This window comes from Hordeum vulgare, chromosome 5H (genome assembly GCF_904849725.1).
Source record: "Hordeum vulgare subsp. vulgare chromosome 5H, MorexV3_pseudomolecules_assembly, whole genome shotgun sequence".
In the NCBI taxonomy this organism is placed as follows: domain Eukaryota; kingdom Viridiplantae; phylum Streptophyta; class Magnoliopsida; order Poales; family Poaceae; genus Hordeum; species Hordeum vulgare.
The window spans coordinates 86,527,603-86,548,531 of NC_058522.1; positions in this window are offsets into that span (position 1 = coordinate 86,527,603).

Consider the following 20,929-nt stretch of genomic DNA (forward strand, 5'->3'; position numbering starts at 1 on the left):
GATCCTCAACACTTACCTACGTCAGACATAACCCCACCGTGTCCTCGATCGGAGAAGGAACTCACGAAAGAGACAGTCACGGTTACGCACACAGTTGGCATGTTTTTAATTAAGTTACTTCAAGTTATCTAGAACCAGTGTTAAACAAAGTTTCCACGTTGCCACATAACCGCGGGCACGGCTTTCCGAAAAGATTTAACCCTGCAGGGGTGCTCCAACTAGTCCATCACAAATTACCACAAGCCGCATAGAAATCCTCAATCACGAAGCTCGCGATCTCGTCGGATTCCCTAGTGGAAAACCCCAACTCTGAGATTACCGAAAGCATCACCGGAATCCCGATGCACAAGATATCTCGTCAAAGGTAAAACTAATCCAGCAAGGCCGCCCGACGTGTCGATGATCCCGATAGGAGTCGCGTACCTCGTTCTCAGGACACGACGGATGAGCTAGACGTCGGGATCGCTAAACCTCCGGGTGACCAGAGGGGCGCCGGACATCGCTCAAGTGGGACCAACACTCATGAGGAGCACTGGCCCGGGGGTTGATTTAAATAGTCTGCGGGTGCCGGCGGGTCCCTATGCATTATTATTAGGTTATTAGGCAAATGTAGTACCAAAGTTGGGCCTTGCCAAACCAGCTTTAATCTAAAACGAATTATCAAGGGGGTCCCCCTAACAACCTCAATCGTGTTAGGAGCGCTCATTTATGGAACATAACACCGGTAGCCGGAAACTAAGAGGGGCAAAGGTGGAACAAAACACCAGGCTGGAAAAGGCCGAGCCTTCCACCTTTTACCTAGTATATAGGTGCATTAAATTAGATAGCATTAAAATGGTGATAAGACAAGGAACCCATGTTAACACATGGAAGCATCTGCACCTGCAACTAGCAGCGCTAACACAGGGTAAGCAAGCAGTAACATAGCCATTCAGTGGTTTGCTAGGTCCAACAGGTTGAAGGTTTCATGGCATTGTTGAGAGGCTGATATTTAACATGTGGTAGGCAACGAGACATAACGACAGATACGATTTAACTAGCATGGCAATGATAGTAATGGTATCTGGGGAAATGATCATCTTTCCTGAGATACCGCTTGGAAGTAGAATGACTCCGTGAAGCAGTCGAACCGATGTAGTCGAACGGGTCCTCACATCCGACACGCTTGCAGAACTCTATCGAGACGGGGAAAGCCGGAACAAGCATCAACACACGATATTCACCACACGGTGCAACAACACAAATGATGCATGAGCTACTGAATACATGCAAGTCACGGCATGACAAATCACACAATCAAACACTACACCTTAAGTGAAGCTCAATATGCACGAGTTGCATATTGACGAAACTCCACGTTAATTATTTAGTTCATTCCCGGTTATCTACACGACAATATTAAATGTGGTTAAACAAGGCAAGAGGTGAAGCGCAATTAAACTACCCATCTAGGCATTTTAAATGAGGTCGAAAATGACATATAGCACGTCCGAGACGACCTCATATGTTAGTTTACAATTCTGTCCAGATCTGAACTAATGCATTTAATTAGTTGTTAAACAGCAAAACAAATAGGTTCACATGATTCTACGCGTCATTTCAAGCAATCTACAGATAAAGAACATCTCCAACGGAGCTATGGATCAAAAGATACAAGCACTGCAAGATATGATGGCATGAATGCAAAAATGTGTGCAACGGCGGCTACGAGCACCTCAACACATACAAAAAGCAAGAGAAAATGAAACTACACGAGATTCTAAGAAAGTTTCATATAGGACACGATCAAATCGGAGCTACGGTTCAACATCTACAAGCAAAACAAGAAAACACTACAATCTGCCAAAATCAGCCACATAGCATTTACTACGCCTCACAACTTGGGCTACCCAACTCAGATATGCCCAAGCAAGGCATGGAACGGAAGAGGGCAAGAAGCACCACCACAAACAACTAACAACAACTAGCATGGCAGCAAGGAGCACTAGGAAAAGAAGACACAAAATGGCATCCCACACACTATTTCAGACTTAGTGAAAATTACACTACACGATGTGCAGTTTTCGATCTGAAGAAATATTTACAGCAGCAAAATCCTAAGCTACAGGTCTCCAAATGGCATGAAACGTCACAGCATGCTAGAGAAACACAAGGGGTACAACTATCTCCATTGGACCAACCTCAAAAGAGCTACAGATCACAAGATGCAAGCAAAACAAGACAGCAACAAAATATCACAGATTCCAGACTTAGAAATATTTCAGCGCCTCCAAATCAGCACTATTTCTAGCAATTTGAGAGCAAGCAAAACATACCTAAACATGCATTTCTATTGCAACTAAAAATACCAGGGGCTACACAAAACATCCAAGATCAACTCACTAGTTGACAACTAATTCAAACGAGGCACGGAATAAATCCTACGAATTAATCAAAAAGGCAACATCGCAAAAATATCTCGCGAACTAACTTCCTCAAAATCTAAAACTAATTGCACAGAAAATCCATGGGATTTTTCTACCCCGGAAACATATAAAATATGTGGGGTTTGCAACACAAAATAATGCCACACATTAATGCGAGAAAATAACCTATATACGGGAAAATAAACTACCGGCAAATCCCTACACGTAAAAATACCATTGACTGCTCAAAAATACACGGAAAAATAGTCCCTAAAACATGGACATTTACTCTAAGGGATACGGGTAGTCCGGACACGCACGAGAAATAACTATGGAACGGATCCTAGTGAAACAACATGCAAAATGAGGCATTAGGCACTCTAAACGGCGTCAAATAAATATGCATGTTTCAAAAACATATTCTACACGCGAAACTACCACAAAACCATATATAATACGCGTTGTTCCGACTTACGGTTTAAAAACTACGGACGTTCTAAGATATGCCTATTTTCTGGAATTTAGCTAATTCGAAAAGAAACCCTAAAATAAAATAAAAATACTACCGGGCCGAAACTACTAACAGGCCGAAAGACAAAGGCACAACATTGGCAATAAAACGCCACGGGCGGGGAATACCTTGGGAAAGGGCACTGGGCCGGAGGTCGGTGGAGCTGAGGCAGGCCTGCTAGAGGAGGCGGCCCACGAGCGGAGGCCGGCCTGGCGCGGCGCTGAGATGGGCCACGGGGTCGGTGGAGGCGAGGTCGGCCCACGAGCGGAGCAGGGAGGCGGCCCACGAAGAGGCACAAGCCAGGGAGCCATCGGGGGCTCTGGAACAGACCCCGTCATCCTCCTTCGCAGGAGCCCCCGGCGGCGGCGAGGTCCCGGCGACGGCTCCGACTACAGGGCGGACCACAACGACGACGGGTGGCCGGAGGGCGGCGGCGCCTCGCGGATTTGGCCGCCGGCGGGCTGTGACGAGGGAAACAGACGACGACGGGGCGGGGCGATGGCCGGCAGCGAGGCACAGGGCAGGCGAGGTGCCGGGCGCTGGCGGCGAGGCACCGGGCAGGTGGCGCGGGGTGCTGCCGGTGCCGGCGAGAGGCGGCGGCGAGGCATGGTACACGACGGCGGGGCTGCTGCACAGGGGCGGCGACGGGAGGAGCGGGGCACCTCGGGCGCTGATGGCGGCTCGGGCTGCTGCTGCTCGGCGGCGGCGCCCAGATGGGCTTGGCCGGGCCCGATCTGGGCTCGGCGGGCCCGCGGCAGCCGGGGGAGGAGAGAGAGGGCAGGTGGGAGGCTAGGGTTTCGGGCACGAAAAACGAGGCAGGTTAGGGATGGCTGTCTAGATGTGATGGTGGGGTATATATAGACAAACGGGGGGGGGGGGGCTCGGTTAACCGGAATCGCGTTCCGTATCCAACCGCGGGGTCGGATTCGGACGATTCCGAACGCGGGAATGGGTACGCGGCCGTGTAGAGGGGATGTCCGGAGACGAGAGGGAGAACGGGCACCCGGCAACGTAATTTAAAACACTAATAAAACGTCCGACGGTAGACCGATTACGGTGCCGCTACGGTCGACCGTTCGGGTACCAGACGGACTCCGATCGCGACGAAATTTGAGAGGCGGCCTAGCTGTATTAAAATAACTCCGCACGTCAAATTTCAACCCGATCATAGAAAGTTTAACGCACACTTTTAAAACAGGGTTTCGACGGTGCCGCGGGCGCGTGCTAGTGCGGCCGGGCTCAGAACGGACGACGACGCGAACCGGCAACTAACAACGGATGCAAGTTTTGAAAACTGGCGGCAACAGAGATGCCGATGCAATGCTCATGATGCGCATGATGCGATGATGATGCGACAAATAAAATAGACACACGACGAAAACAGAAGGAAGGGGGAATCTTCTGGAATGTCGGCACCGGGCTGTCACAGGGATATTAAGGTTCCCTTTTAATAAAGAACGGACCAACGCATTAGCACTTGGTGAACACATGAACTCCTCAAACTATTGTCATCACCGGGAGTGGTTCCGGTTATTGTCACTCTGGGGTTGCGGGATCATAGCACATAGTAGGTAACTACAACTTGCAAGATCGGAGCTAAAACACACATATATTGGTGACAACATAGTACTTTCAGATCTGAAATTATGGCACTCAGGCCCTAGTGACAAGCATTAAGCATGGCAAAGTAGTAGAAACATCAATCTCAGAACATAGTGGATACTAGGGATCAATCCCCATCAAAACTAACTCGATTACATGATAGATCTCATCCTACTCATCACCGCCCAGCGAGCCTACGAATAGATTACTCACGAACGACGAAGAGCTTCATGGAATTGGAGAGGGAAGAAGGTTGATGATGACGATGGCGACGATTTCCCCTCTCCGGAGCCCAAGACGGACTCCAGATCTGCCCTCCAGATGAAGAACAGGTGGTGGCGGCGCCTCCGTATCGAAAACGCGACGAAAACTTCTCTTTTTATTTTTTCTGGGATGAAAGGAATCTTATAGACCTGAGATTGGGGGCGGCAGAGCCGTGTGGGCCCCACAAGCCTGCCCACCGCCACCAGGGGGGTGGTGGCGGAGCCAGGGCTTGTGGCCCACTGACCCACCCCCAAAGGTGGAACTTGGCGCAGATATTTTTGATATTTTCCAAAACTGCTCCCCGTAAATTTTCAGGACGTTTGGAGAACTTTGATTTCTGCACAAAAATAACACCAAGGCAATTCTGTTGAAAACAGCGTCAGACCAGGTTAGTACCATTCAAATCATGCAAATTAGAGTCCAAAACAAGGGCAAAAGAGTTTGGAAAAGTAGATACGATGGAGACGTATCAACTCCCCCAAGCTCAAAACCTTGCTTGTCCTCAAGCAACTCAGTTGACAAACTGAGAGAGAAAGAAAAACTTTGACAAACTCTGTTTGATCTTATTGTTGCAACTATGTCTAACTCATAACCAGAATTTCAGCAAGATCACAAGTTAACCACATAAGCAAATGACACAAAGGACTCACGGTAAACTAATATCAATGGCACAATCAGCTAACGAGCAAATAATAATGAGTTTCAAATACCAAAACTTCAATCAAAACAAGCATGAAGCAATATGAATAGGTGGTATCTCGCTAGCTCTTTCTGAGACCGCAAAACATAAATGCAGAGCACTTTCAAAGATCAAGGGCTGACTAAACATTGTAATTCATAGCAACGAAGATCCAGTCATAGTCATACTCAATATCAGTCAAAAGCAAAGCATAAAAATGACAGAGGTGCTCTCTAATTGGTGCTTATATAAGAGGAGGATGACTCAACAGGAAAATAAATAGACATGCCCTTCGCAGAGGGAAGCATTGATTTGCAGAGGTGCCACAACTCAAGCTTTTAAAACAGAGATAATAATTTTGGGTGGCATGCCTTCATTGTCAACGCAATGACCAAGAGTTCTCAATATCTTCCATGCTACTCATTCTATAGGCGGTTCCCAAACAGAAAAGTAAAGTTTGAACTCCCCCACCACCAATCAATCACACTCCACGGCTAGCCGAATCCTCGGGTACCGTCTATACTAACATCAATCCGGGGGGAGTTTTGTTTTACACTTATGTTTTCGATTTAAGCATGTAACTGGGCATTCCAATTACCGGCCCCTTTCTCGTGAATGACAGTGAATAAACACATGTCGAGGATAACACTCCTAGCATGGAAGATACCAATAGCCCTCTTTCACCACATGAGCAGTTCGGGCATGCAAAACAGATTATTTCTTGAAGGTTTAGAGAATGGCACATGCAAATTTACTTGGAACGGCAGGTAGATACTGCAAATAGGTAGGTATGGTGGACTCTCATGGAAAAACTTTTGGGTTTATGGAAGTGGATGCACAAGCAGTATTCCGCTTAGTACAAGTGATGGCTAGCAAAAGACTAGGAAGCGACCAACTAGAGAGCGACAACAGTCATCAAGATGCAATGAGTTTGACTAACATGGAATGCAAGCATGAACATGATATAAATCACCATGAACACGAACATCATAGAGGCTATGTTGATTTTGTTTCAACTACATGCATGAACATGCGCCAAGTCAAGCCACTGGAAACATTCAAAGGAGAATACCATCCTATCATACTACATCATAGTCATCTCAAAATCTATGTTGGCATTCAAGACAAACCATTATAAGCTCTCAACTAAATAAGCATGGCATCAGAAACTATGATCTTTAAGTTGTCATTGCAAACATGGTTCTCTCACAACAAAGCTAAATCTGGGTCGACAAGCTAGTCATATTTACAAAAACAAAATAGATAGAGTTCATACCAGCTTTTCAGTCTCAGTCACTTCATCATATATCATCATTGTTGCCTTTCATTTGCATGATCGAATGATGTGAACAATAATAAGCGCATTGGACCAAGCTGAATCTGCAGACAAACACAAAGGAGAAGACAAAATAATATGGCTCTTTGAAAGCTAAACAAGTAAGCATGTAAGAACCACTAAACATTGTAACCAATATCTTCTAGCTTGACACAAAGAAAAATAAAACTATTTACACGGGAAAGCTCCCAACAAGAAAAAGAAGAAAGAAAAATCTTTTTGGGGTTTCTCAAAAGGACACAAAACAAGAAAACAAGAAAAGGAAAATAAACTAGCATGGATAATATAGTGGCAAAGTGTAAACATCGGCTAACAAAGTGAAAGCATAAGCATGAATGTAAAGTCGGTGAGAACACATACTCCCCCAAGCGTAGGGTTTTGGCCTAGCTTGGTCTACTCCCAATGATGATCCTGGCGAAACCCTAAGTCATAATGGGTGTTATACGGGAGTGCTGCAACCATTGCCTGAATAGCTGCCTCACGAAGTCGAGCAGCCGTCGCCTCCCTCTCATACTCCTTTGCCTCTCCTATGGTTATGTAGTATCTTCATTTTACCTGAAAGTCAAAGAAAGCAGGAGCAGGAAGGGTAATATGGAAACCACGCTGCGGGTTAAATATCAAGCGGTATAGGTGGGATCCATGATCTCTCACAAGGAATTGGTAGCGTGTTAGAGCGACACGATGAAGGTAGGCTGTATGGAGAGGAGGGTCTTCTGGATGGATGGATACCCCAAGAAAATTTGCTAAGCATCTAGCATAAACTCCACAAAAGAAATCCCCCTCACTGGCATTTTTATTCAGCCTCCTTGCTATAATAGCTCCCATATTGAAGCTCCTGTCACCTGTTACTGCGCTCTTAAGGTTACTAAGGTCGGAAGCGCATAGGTGACAATGTGCACCCTTGCCGTTAATGCACCTACCTATGAAGAGGGCAAGGTAGTGCAAGGCAGGGAAATGGATGCTTCCTATGGTGGCTTGCGTGATATCTCTGGTTTCTCCAACAGTTATACTGGAGACAAAGTCTCTGACCGAAGACTTAGGAGGATCATTAACACTACCCCAATCGGGTATCTTGCAAATCCTATTGAAATCCTCCAGATCCACGGTATAGGATTTATCGTACAGATCAAACAGTATGGATGAGTCACGGCCAGCTAAAAATTTAAATCTACGCACGAAAGAGGCAGTGAGCAAAGCATACTGTTCACATTTATCTTAGAGGAATTCTTCTAACCCGGCATTGCGGACAAGTGCATGAAACTCATCCTTGAAACCTGCTTCGATCATGAACTCATCGGAAGGCCATTCACATGGTTGTACCGGTGTGTCCCTTAGTTGAAAAGTTTCGAGCTCCCGAAAGGAGATACGAGGACCCTTCTTACTTGAGGAACCACCATGAAACTTCCTCCTGAACATAATTTGCTTATGCTGAAATTTTTTAAGTTCAAGAGAAAAGTGAATAAAGACCCACCACACCTTGTAGCAACTACTCCTACTAGTTCCTAGAGACCATATCACGTGCTAAAACTACTTGGGACGAGGTAAAATCAACATTTCTAACTCAAGAACAGGGTCACCAAGGTAGCAAGAATTCGCGAAGGATAAAGCACTAGAACAAAAACTAATTGGACCAATGGAGGAGTCACTTAGCAAGGAGTAATTTCCCCAAAACGGTTCGGAGAATGGTGCTTTGAGCAAGGAGATCGAAAATCACAGCCAAATGAGCAAGAACACGGGTTTGAGCTGCGAAACAACTTTTTCTGGAGGTGGAAGAAGAGGCTGGGAGCTGGAATGAGTGAGGGGGTGCCTGTGGGCCCCACAAGCTTGCACCCCGCCACCAGGGGGTAGGTGGCGGTGGCAGGGCTTGTGGCCCACTGGTCTGGCCCCCAGGCCATCTCTCAGGCCCAGAAATTTTCAAAAATTCCAGAAAAAATCATACTAAATTTTTAGGACCATCGGAGAACTTCTATTTTCGACGTATTTTTCTCCGGGACGCTAAAACAGAAAACAGGAAAAGCTAAACTAATTCTATCATTTTTCTTCTAAGCAAAAGAAAATGAAATCTCAAAACAGAGGTATGTGACTCTTTGATTCATCCGTTTCATGGTCATCGAAAGAAATCCGTCAATGGGATTGATCAAGACCTTATGACAAAACCTTCTCGAATCGCAAGAGAGAATGGAGAATTTTCGAATAGCCACTAAGTCACCTCAATGGGGATACGTATCTCCCCAACAAGCAAATCATACTTCATCTTGACACGAGGAATAGGGCAATCAAAGCTCCCAATGAGAATCGATGAAGTCTTTTCGATAGCATTGATGCAATGTACTAGATATCGTTTCTTCGGAAAGTGCACGGTGTGCTCATTACCGTTGACATGGAAAGTGACATTGCCTTTGTTGCAATGTATAACAGCCCCTGCAGTGTTTAAAAAGGCTCTTCCGAGGATGATAGCCATGGCATCGTCCTCGGGAATATCCAAGATAACAAAGTCTATTAAGATAGTGGTATTAGCAACCACAACAGGCACATCCTCGCAAACGCCGATAGGGAAAGCAGTTGATTTGTCGGCCATTTGCAGAGAAATTTCAGTGGGTGTCAACTTATCCAACTCAAGTCTACGATAAAGACACAGCGGCATAACACTAAAACCGGCTCCAAGGTCACATAAGGCAGTTCTTACGTAGTTTCCTTTAATGGAGCAAGGTATAGTGGGCACTCCGGGATCACCAAGTTTCTTAGGAGTTCCACCTTTAAAAGTGTAGTTGGCAAGCATGGTGGAGATCTCAAGATCTTGTATCTTCCGTTTATTAGTCACGATATCTTTCATGTACTTGGCATACGGAGACATCTTGAGCATATCAGTTAACCGCATCTGCAGAAAGACGGGTCTTATCATCTCAACGGAGCGCTCAAAATCCTCATCATCCTTTTTCTTGGCTCTCTTTCTTTACCATGCTTCCTAGCAGTGAAGTTATGCTTGTCGTATTTCTTAGGTTGTGGGTTATCAGGATTAACCGTAGGTTCAATCTCCACATCCTCATCATTGCTAGGTTGAGCATTATTATGAACATCACTTCCATATTGTCACGAGGGTCATGTTCATCACCAGATTGTGTTTCTGCATCAGACGGAGAAATATCATTAGGTTCTTCAGATGTGACTGTGTTTGGTGAACTGGCGTGCAGGTTTCTATCATCATTCTTCTTCTCCTTAGGATGACTTGGTGTATCAGCATTGATTCCTTGAGAATCTTGATCAATTCTCTTAGGATGACCTTCAGGATACAAAGGTTCCTGAGTCATTTTGCCTCCTCTAGTAATGACTTGTTCTACCTGAGTAGTAATCATAGAGGCATGTTTACTCAGAAGCATCAGATCATTGACATTTCTGTCTACACAAGCACTTAAATGGCTAAGCATACGAGCACTTTGTTCCAAATGGCTGCTAACATAATCATTGAAACTCTGTTGTTTGGCAACAAAGTTGTCAAATTCATCAAAGCATAGCCTAGCAGGTTTATCAAAAGGAATATCACTCTCATCAAACCTACGCACAGAATTCACTTCCACTACCTGTATCGGGTTGTCGAGACCACGGATCTCTTCGATAGGTGGTAGATTTTGACATCTTCTGATCTAATGCCTTTCTCTTGCATAGATTTCTTGGCTTCTTGCATATCTTCGGGACTGAGGAATAGAATACCTATTTTCTTAGGAGTTGGCTTAGGAGGTGGTTCGGGAATAGTCCAAGCATTATCGTTGATCAAGAGGTTATTCAGTAGGGTCTTAGCTTGTTCTACAGTTCGTTCCCTAAAAACACAACCGGCGCCACTATCTAGGTGGTCTCTAGAGGCATCGGTAAGTCCGTTATAGAGGACATCAAGTATCTCGTTCTTCTTAAGAGGGTGATCAGGCAAAGCATTTTGTAGCTGGACAAGCCTCCCCCAAGCTTGTGGAAGACTCTCTTCTTGGAGTTGAGCAAAGTTGTATATTTCCTGCAAGGCAGCTTGCTTCTTATGGGCAGGGAAATATTTCTCATAGAAGTAATAGACATTCTCCTGGGGACTACGCACACATCCAGGAGCAAGAGAGGTGAACCAGGATTTAGCGTCATCCTTTACAGAGAAAGGAAACAACTTAAGGATATAGTAGTGGCGGATCTTCTCCTCATTAGTGAAAAGGTTGTCTATTTCGGATAGTTTAGCAAGACGGGCTATGACCGTCTCAGACTCATAACCGTGAAAAGGATCAGATTCGACTAGAGAGATTATCTTAGGGTCGACATAGAATTCATAATCCTTATCGGTGACAAAGATAGGCGAAGTGGCAAACTTCGGGTCATTTTTCATCCTAGCTTCCCGAGATTTTTTCCTTCACTTGAGAAGTAATTTCTCAGTGTCATAGGCATCCTTACACGCAAGAAAATCCTCAAGTATCTCTCCCTCCATAACGTAACCCTCAGGTATATCAGGCAATTCATATCTAGGAGAGCTAGATCTAACAGGAGCAAAAGCAGGTTCTATCTCAATAGTATCGGCAGTTTCAGAAGCATCACGAGCATTGGCAGTAACTCTAGCAATATGAGCATCAAGGAACACTCCTAGTGGAACATCAGGCAAAAGAGTATCTCTAGCAGTATCAAGCATAACATTATTAGGCAAAGCAGTATCAGGCAGAGCATCTCTAGCAGTATCAAGCATAGCATCTCTAGCAGTATCAAGCATAGTATCAAGCATAGCATCTCTAGTAGTAGTATCATAAGCATCATCAAGCAGAGGCGACATATCAAGATTTCTAGCAGGAGGTGATGTCACAAACTTACTCATAACTGAAGGTGAATCAAGTGCAGAGCTAGATGGAAATTCCTTACCTCCCCTCGTAGTTGAGGGCAAGACTTTGGTTTTCGGATCCTTCAAATTCTTCATAGTGATCAACAGATATAAATCCCAAGTGACTCAGAGAATATAGCAATACCTCCCCAGCAACGGCGCCAGAAAAATGCTGATTGCAATCACTAGCGATGGCTAGACGAATGCTGATGACAACAAACCTTCACCTGCAACGGAACCAGAAGAATGCTCCTAGCACTCACCGGCAACGAAACTAGAAGATTGTTGTTGATGGCCCACCAGCGTGTGGGTTCGCAGTAGTTTTCGAGGGTAGAGTATTCAACCCAAATTTGTTGGTACGCCAGACAGGAGCTGAGAGAATACTCTCGAGTATTAGCAGCTGAATTTGTCAGATTCAACAACACCTGAAAGATTAGTATCTGCAAGCACAGTAGTAACATCAAAGTAACGAGCAATAGCAACGACAAGGAACAACAGTAGTGACAGCAGTAGCAAGTAGCAACAGTAGCAAGCGACAGTAGTAGCAACAGTAGCAGCAGAGCAAGACAAGTAACAACAGTAGCAACAGTAGTAGCAGCAGCAGAGCAAGACAAGTAACAGCAGTAGCAACAGTAGTAGCAGCAGCAGTAGGACAAACTCGTAGGCAATGGGTCGGTGATTTTTTGAATGATATTCATCATGCAACAGCTATAACACGGAGAGATATGTGGCTAGCTCCCGTTCGTCAATGTGATGTAGGCATGCATTCCGTGTGTCGTCATACGTGCTTAGGGAAAAGAACTTGCATGACATCTATTGTCCATCCCTCCCGTGGCAGCGAGGTCCAAAAGGAAACTACGAGATATTAAGGTTCTCCTTTTAATAAAGAACCGGACCAACGCATTAGCACTTGGTGAACACATGAGCTCCTCAAACTATGGTCATCATCGGGAGTGGTTCCGGTTATTGTCACTCTGGGGTTGCCGGATCATAACACATAGTAGGTAACTACAACTTGCAAGATCGGATCTAAAACACACATATATTGGTGACAACATAATAATTTCATATCTGAAATCATGGCACTCGGGCCCTAGTGACAAGCATTAAGCATGACAAAGTAGTAGCAACATCAATCTCAGAACATAGTGGATACTAGGGATACGTCCCCATCAAAACTAACTCGATTACATGATAGATCTCATCCTACTCATCACCACCCAGCAAGCCTATGAATAGATTACTCACGAAAGACGAAGAGCTTCATGGAATTGGAGAGGGAAGAAGGTTGATGATGACGATGGCGATGATTTCCCCTCTCCGGAGCCCAAGACGGACTCCAAATCTGCCCTCGAGATGAAGAACAGGTGGTGGCGGCACCTCCGTATCGAAAACGCGACGAAAACTTCTCTTTTTATTTTTTCTGGGACGAAAGGGATCTTATAGACCTAAGATTGGGGGCGGCTGAGCCGTGTGGGCCCCACAAGCCTGCCCACCGCCACCAGGGGGGTGGTGGCGGAGCCAGGGCTTGTGGCCCACTGTCCCACCCCCTGAGGTGGAACTTGGCGCAGATATTCTTGATATTTTCCAAAACTGCTCCCCGTAAATTTTCGGGACGTTTGGAGAACTTTGATTTCTGCACAAAAATAACACCAAGGCAATTCTGCTGAAAACAACGTCAGTCCAGGTTAGTTCCATTGAAATCATGCAAATTAGAGTCCAAAACAAGGGCAAAAGAGTTTGGAAAAGTAGATACGATGGAGACATATCACTCAGCAACGACACCAGGAATCCTTCTGCTACGACTACGCCTTTAGGGACTTCCTAGGCAAATATGCAAAGTATTTCCCCGCGGCCTTGGAGCCTTGCGTTGGTGTTCCCTCGAAACTGAAAGGGTGATGTAGCGCAGCGGTGGTAAGTATTTCCCTCAGTTTGAGAACCAAGGTATCGATCCAGTGAAGGAGTATCTCAAGTGCCTACACAAACACAAAAAGCTTTCTCCCAACGCTATGAAGGGGTTGTCAATCCCTTATAGATTGTTCGCCAAGTGAGAACTGAAAGAAACAAAGTAACAAGGCAAAGTAAAAGCAAAAGTGGAAATGATAGGTGTGAATAGACCCGGGGGCCGTAGTGTTCACTAGTGGCTTCTCTCATGAAAGCAAGTAGACGGTGGGTCAACAAATTACTGTCGAGCAATTGATAGAACGGCGCAAAGTCGTGACATCATCTAGGGCAATGATTATATCTATAGGCATCACGTCCAAAACAAGTAGACCGATACTTTCTGCATCTACTACTATTACTCCACACGTCGACCGCTATCCAGCATGCATATAGTGTATTAAGTCCACAAGAACAGAGTAATGCCTTAAGCAAGATGACATGATGTAGATGGACAATCTCATATCTACGATAAACCCACCTTGTTACCCTTGATGGCAACTACATGATGTGTGCCTTGCTGCCCCTACTATCACTGGGAAAGGTCACCACACGGTAAGAACCCAAAACCAAGCACTTCTCCCATTGCAAGAATCATAGATCTAGTTGGCCAAACAAAACCCAAGACTCGGAGAGACTTACAAGGATATCAAATCATGCATATAAGAAATCAGCAAAGACTCAAATATATAGCATAGATAATCTGATCACAAATCCACAATTCATCAGATCTCGACAAACACACCGCCAAAGAGGATTACATCGGATAGATCTCCATGAAGATCATGGAGAACTTTGTATTGAAGATCCAAGAGAGAGAAGAAACCATCTAGCTACTAACTACGGACCCGTAGGTCTGAAGTGAACTACTCACGAGTCATTGGAGGGGAGATGATGTTGATGTAGAAGCCCTCCAACTCCAAAGTCCCGTCCGGCAGGGCACCGGGAAGGGTCTCCAGATGAGATCTCGCGGAAACGGAAGCTTGCGGCGGCGGAAAAGTGTTTTCGTGGACTCCCTGATATTTTCTGTATTTTAGGGAATATATAGGAGACGGAGCTAGGTCAGGGGGGCGCCAGGGAGGCCACAAGCTTGCTAGCCGCCGCCCCCCTGTTGGCGGCTACAGAGCTTGTGGGCTCCCTGTAGCTCTCCTGGCTTGGCCCACAAGCCCCCTGATCTTCTTCTGTTCGGGAAAAATTTATTTCGGGGATTTTATTCCGTTTGGACTCCGTTCCAAAATCAGATCTGAAATGAGCCAAAAACACAGAAAAAACAGGAACTGGCACTTGGCACTGAATTAATAAGTTAGTCCCAAAAAAGATATAAAAGGTACATAAAACATCCAAAGATGACAAGATAACATCATGAAACCATCAAAAATTATAGATATGTTTGAGACGTATCAGAGGGATTCTTCATCAACACCATGACCTCTCCGATGATGCATGAGTAGTTCACCATAGACCTACGGGTCCATAGCTAGTAGCTGGATGCTTCTTCTCTCTCTTGGATCTTCAATACAAAGTTGTCCATGATCTTCATGGAGATCTATCTGATGTAATCTTCTTTTGATGTGTGTTTGTCGAGATCCGATGAATTGTGGATTTATGATCATATTATCTATGAATCTTATTTGAGTTTCTTCTGATCTCTCTTATGCATGATTTCATATCCTTGTAATTCTCTTCGAGTTGTGGGTTTTGTTTGGCCAACTAGATCTACGATTCTTGCAATGGGAGAAGTGCTTGGTTTTGGGTTCATACCGTGCGGTGACCTCACCCAGTGACAGAGGAGGTAGCGAGGCACACATCATGTTGTTGCCATCAAGGGTAAAAAGATGGGGTTTTCATCATTGGTTTGAGATTATCCCTCTACATCATGTAATCTTGCTTAATGCGTTACTCTGTTCGTCATGAACTCAATACACTAGATGCATGCTGGATAGCGGTCGATGTGTGGAGTAATAGTAGTAGATGCAGGAAGTATCGGTCTACTTGTCTCGGACGTGATGCCTATATGTATGATCATTGCCTTAGATATCGTCATAACTTTGAGCGGTTCTATCAATTGCTCGACAGTAATTTGTTCACCCACCGTAATACTTGCTATTTTGAGAGAAGTCTCTAGTGAACACTATGGCCCCTGGGTCTACTCCACACCATATTTTCAGCCTTACACTTTTACTTCGTTGCACTTTCCGCCTTCAGATCTCATTTTGCAATCAATCTCGAAGGGATTGACAACCCCTTTATAGCGTTGGGTGCAAGCTCTTTTGTGTTTGCGCAGGTACTCTAGACGTGACGAGATTCTCCTACTGGATTGATACCGTGGTTCTCAAACTGAGGGAAATACTTACTGCTCCTGGGATGCATCGCCCTTTCCTCTTCAAGGGAAAAACTAACGCAAGCTCAAGAGATGACAGAAGGTTTCTGTCGCCGTAGCCAAAGAATTTCTGGCGCCGCTGCCAGGGATAGCAGTCATCAATGAATACGACGACAAACTTGTCTAGGTATCCCATGAAGACCTTATTCATGAGGTACATGAAGTAAGCTGGGGCATTAGTCAATCCAATAGACATGACAGTGCATTCATACAGACCGTACCGGGTCACAAATGTTGTCTTCGGTATGTCTTCGGGTTGGATCTTTAGTTGGTAATATCCAGATCGGAGGTCGATCTTGGAGAATACCTAAGCTACATTTCGCTGATCGAACAAGTCTTCAATCTTGGGGAGTGGGTACTTGTTCTTGATCGTGACCTCATTGAGAGAACGGTAATAGACGCAGAATCTGATTGTCCCATCCTTCTTGGACATGAAGAGAACAGGGGATCCCCAGGGTGACGCACTCGGACGAATAAACCCTTTCCTGAGTTGCTCATCCAGTTGCTACTTCAACTCCGCTAGCTCTTCGGATCCCATTCTGTAAGGCTTCTTATAGATAGGCCTTGATCCGGACATGAGTTCGATGATGAACTCGATGTCTCGGTCAGGAGGCATCCCTGGTAGCTCATCAGGAAAGACGTCCGGGTATTCACAGACTATTGGCACTCGATCGAGTCCTTCCTTTGACAGGCTATTAACCCGTGGTACTCGAGCGGGTACTGGCTCAGAGACATACTTGACTTTGACCCCTTGGTCACTTGTCATAGTAATGGCCCTGTTGGCACAGTCCAAGATGCTTTGATGCTTGGCCAACCAATCCATGCCGAGAATTACTTCTAGGCCTTGCGACTTAAGCACAATGAGATCTGCTGAGAAGCTCATCCCGTTGATAACTATCCCAACCTTCCTACATCCTAGGTTGGTCCTCAAAACTGCTCCCGGGGTTTGAATTTCCATATGCCCATGAGGCAAGGTAGGTTCTAAACCACACTTTTCCACAAACTTTTGTGTAACAAAAGAATGCGAAGCACCAAAATCAAACAATACTGTTGCTGGGGCAGAGTTGTTGAGGAACGTACCCAGAATGCAGTTCGGGTCTTCCTGTGCCTCTTCTGCGGAAATATGATTAATCCGCCCCTTGATGTGATACTGCTGATTGCGGGGAACTAGATTCCTGCCTGGTGCTCCTTGGCCTGGATTTGGTGAATTGGGGCGCGGAGCATCGGGTTTCTTGTTGGGGTACTGCCTGGAATAGTGCCCTGTTTGTCCACATCCGAAACAGGTAACTTGCGCTAGAAGATTGGTCTTGACCCCACCGTTGTTTGGCGGATTGCTTGCTGGCTTGGCGTTGACATGCTGCTGAGGCTGGTAATTCTGGTGAAATGTCGGGTACTTGTACTATTGCTGCTGATAGTTGGGTCTTGCTAGAGCTGACTGCCATGGTCGTGGCTTCGAGCTACTTGGTCCTCCACTACCCATTAGCTTGCACTTACGGGTGTCGTCCATTGCACGTCGCTTGCCTTCCAACATAAGGGCCTTATTAACCAGGTCACTGAAGGTCCGGCATTCACAAATAACCAGCTGATACTGGAGTGGCTGCTGCAGTCCTTCCATAAAGCGTTCCAGTTTGGCGGCCTCAGTGCTGACGTCTTCAGGTGCGTACCTTGATAGCAGGTTCAACTTCTACAAATACTCCTTGACAGATCCACTGCCTTGCCTTAAGGCTCGGAATTCTTGCTTCTTAATGGTCATCATTCCCGGAGGAATGTGTGCAGCGCGAAATCCATCCTTAAACACAGCCCAAGTGATGACTTGCCCTCCTCGCATGATCTGAAATCCATCCCACCAAGCTCTGGTTGTGCCTCTAAGACAGTGAGTTGCATAGAGAATTTTCTCATGGTCAACAGTGCACTTGACTAGCGCGAGAAGGTCTCCTATAGTGCGGATCCAATCATCGGCATCCAAGGGTTCAGTCATCTCCGTGAATATGGGTGGCGTAGTTCGCATAAACTCGGAGAGAGTTGAGCGACCGTTACGATCCCATTCCATGGTGGGTGGTTCACCAAGGTTTGAGCCAGCTGCTGGATAGCGGCGTTGTTGGCTTGACGCTCCTCTCGAAGAGCTTGAAGGAACTGAGCCATGGTCAAACTTTCAGGAGGAGGCTGTGGCGGTGGAACATCGTCTTGCTGCTCGTGGTGATCTCCATCTCGAGCTTCCCCTCCAGTTCCCTGCTGCTGTCCTAAAGAGGCAGAGCCGGGGTTGCCGAAGGTGCTGTTGCGAGTTGCATTCACCATCATGTCAGGGGAGTAGACAGGTCAATTTTGCCGAACTGGCTGCATTCGAAAGGGATGATGTTCTAGTAAAGAGGGGGTCTGGTGTCGTGCCTGTGTGCGAGATTTTTAAGGCAATGGTTTTGGAAAGAACTACCGTATTAAATTTGAAAACAAGTGATGTAGTCGCTCACAAGCTGCCTAAGGCAGAATGCGACTTGCATCCAATAGGCTTACACAACATCCGGGGTCATACAATCCTGATACAAGAACTCATACGCTCGGTACATCCTAGTTGCCTACGTTGTTAAGCGATCGATTGCGCAGTCTCATAAGCCGGTTCCGTGGGATCTTCGTCTTCGTCTTCATATCTATCTTCATCTTCATCAGTGCTTCCCTTCCTTGAAGGAGTAGGGGAAGGAAGCGGACCATCACGACGTCTCTTGGTTGGCGAGGTAGCGAAGAGTTCGGTTTTCTCTTCTGCGGTCAAGCGACGACTCTGAAGAGGAATGGCCTGAAGCGATGGTATTCCTCCTCGGAAAGCAAAACCATGTGGTCCTATGGGTGCTCCTTCTTTCTTCACCTTGCGATTCTTCGTCTTCTCCGTGCGAAGTAGGGCCTTGACTTGGTGCAGCTCTTAGAGGATCTTAGTCGACTCCTTGATCAAAAGATGCGTCAAGGTGTCTGAGGAGAGACCGAAGTAGGTCTGAAACCTTAGTGGCGTCCCGTCCTCGAAAGATGGGTTGAGTGTCCAACTCCCGTCTACCTTATCTTTAACAAAAGGTAGGTGACGAGTAGCTGGCTCGTCAGCCATCTCAGGAAGGATGTCACGGAGTCGCACGAGTGCCTCTCGTGTCGCAATATCCACGGCCAACATCAGATCCTCCATTTGTGGTCCCTCAAAGAACCAGCTAGTTGGGGAGTCGTTAGCCTTCACTATCACGTCCACGTGATACTCCTTGGTGTCGGCGTTGACCCAGTGCTCGTGGTAGAGGAAGATGGGTGTGCGCGTACTTTACACTTCTCGAGGCTATCTCTCAAGAGCAGAGGAAAGCCCGTCTCCAGAAGCATCTCAGGTACGGCGGCCATCAACAAGGTGTAGAGGAGAGGGTTAGAAAGTTTTGGTGGGTGCAGGTTCTCGGGTTAAATCTTATGTGCACTAACCGTTTCGGCTATCGTCCATGCTACCTAAGGCATCCTATAGTCAGGATGGCTCTGATACCAGCTCTATGGGGACCCCGACTTACGAGTCGATATCGTCGTGCTCAGTGATCCCAGAGATCAATGCTCACCGAACACAGATACCGAAATAAAAGAGTCTTACATCCAAGTACCGATTATTACAACACATGGCCGAAGGGTCAAGTTCACAAGGCAGGGCCTAAGGCCAAATCACTCAGATACACTAGTAGCGGAAAACATAGGGGCTAAGCGGGTGCCCATGCCATCAAGCCTACACCGACAGGTATTCTGACTCGGAAGCGTCCTAGTTCGCAGGGGCGTCTCCGAAGACATACTCATCTCCAAACTCCAGTCCTTCCATGTCTGGTCAATAACATAACCAGTGGCAAGCCAATGAGTACTTTGAATGTACTCGCAAACATCCCATGATATGAACATTGAAAGTGAAGGATAACAATATCATGCATATTTGGTGTAACTCATCTTGGTGGAATGATCATGAATATGCATCAAGTTAAAGAATTACTTTTGAAGAATAGGTTACATATATCAATATATCTGTCGAGGGCTGAACCATCCGGGTTCACCCTATATGCCAAGTCACCGAACTTGGTCATATCATTCGGTCATAACAACACCTTTTTTTCAACACCACACACACTCACACACACTTGGTTTATGTGGAAATAACTGGATGTAGTTTAAGCAGGATTACCCAACTGTCCTTGACCGTGGACATGGCTATTCGAATAGTTTACACTCTGCAGAGGTAGTACGCTGGACCCACGAGATCCGAGAAACTTCTGTGTCATCCACGACTCGCGGTATATAACATACCCTAGGTAAGTACCCGATCAATGTCTTTCCCCTGACGACACTAGACAAAGAGGTCCACTCGATTGGTACCCAGCCCACATGTGGTACGTCTTACGAGCACCAACTCTGGACAATACCCACCATGCGGGGACCAACGGTGTGACTGGAACTCATAAAAATGGCATAGTCGCCCTACCTGGCACGACCCCATCACGAGAGTCACCACACATCACTCCCGCCACTAGTAATGTGGCTCTTTGCTAGCACCGACCAGAGTAATAAACATAGCCTCGTCCCATAAAAGGTAACGTGGTCGTACTAGTAACGTTGGGACGGTCGACACATCATAAATCTAATCCCATTTCCGAAACCATACTCACATAAATACCGGGTGCATTGCTGCGGCAACAAAAGTCCTTCCCTGGTGCGTAGGAATTCTTCTTGTTACTTCTCTGGTTTGCGTCGGTTTTTCCCTTGAAGATGAAAGGGTGATGCAGCACAGGAGCAGTAAGTATTTCCCTCAGTTTGAGAACCAAGGTATCGATCCAGAAGGAGGGCCTCGTCAAGTCCAAAGTACCTGCGCAAACACAAACAAGCTTGCACCCAACGCTTCAAAGGGGTTGTCAATCCCTTCAAGATTGTTTGCAAAGTGAGATCTGAAGGCGGAAAGTGCAACGAAGTAAAAAGTGTAAGGCTGAAAATATGGTG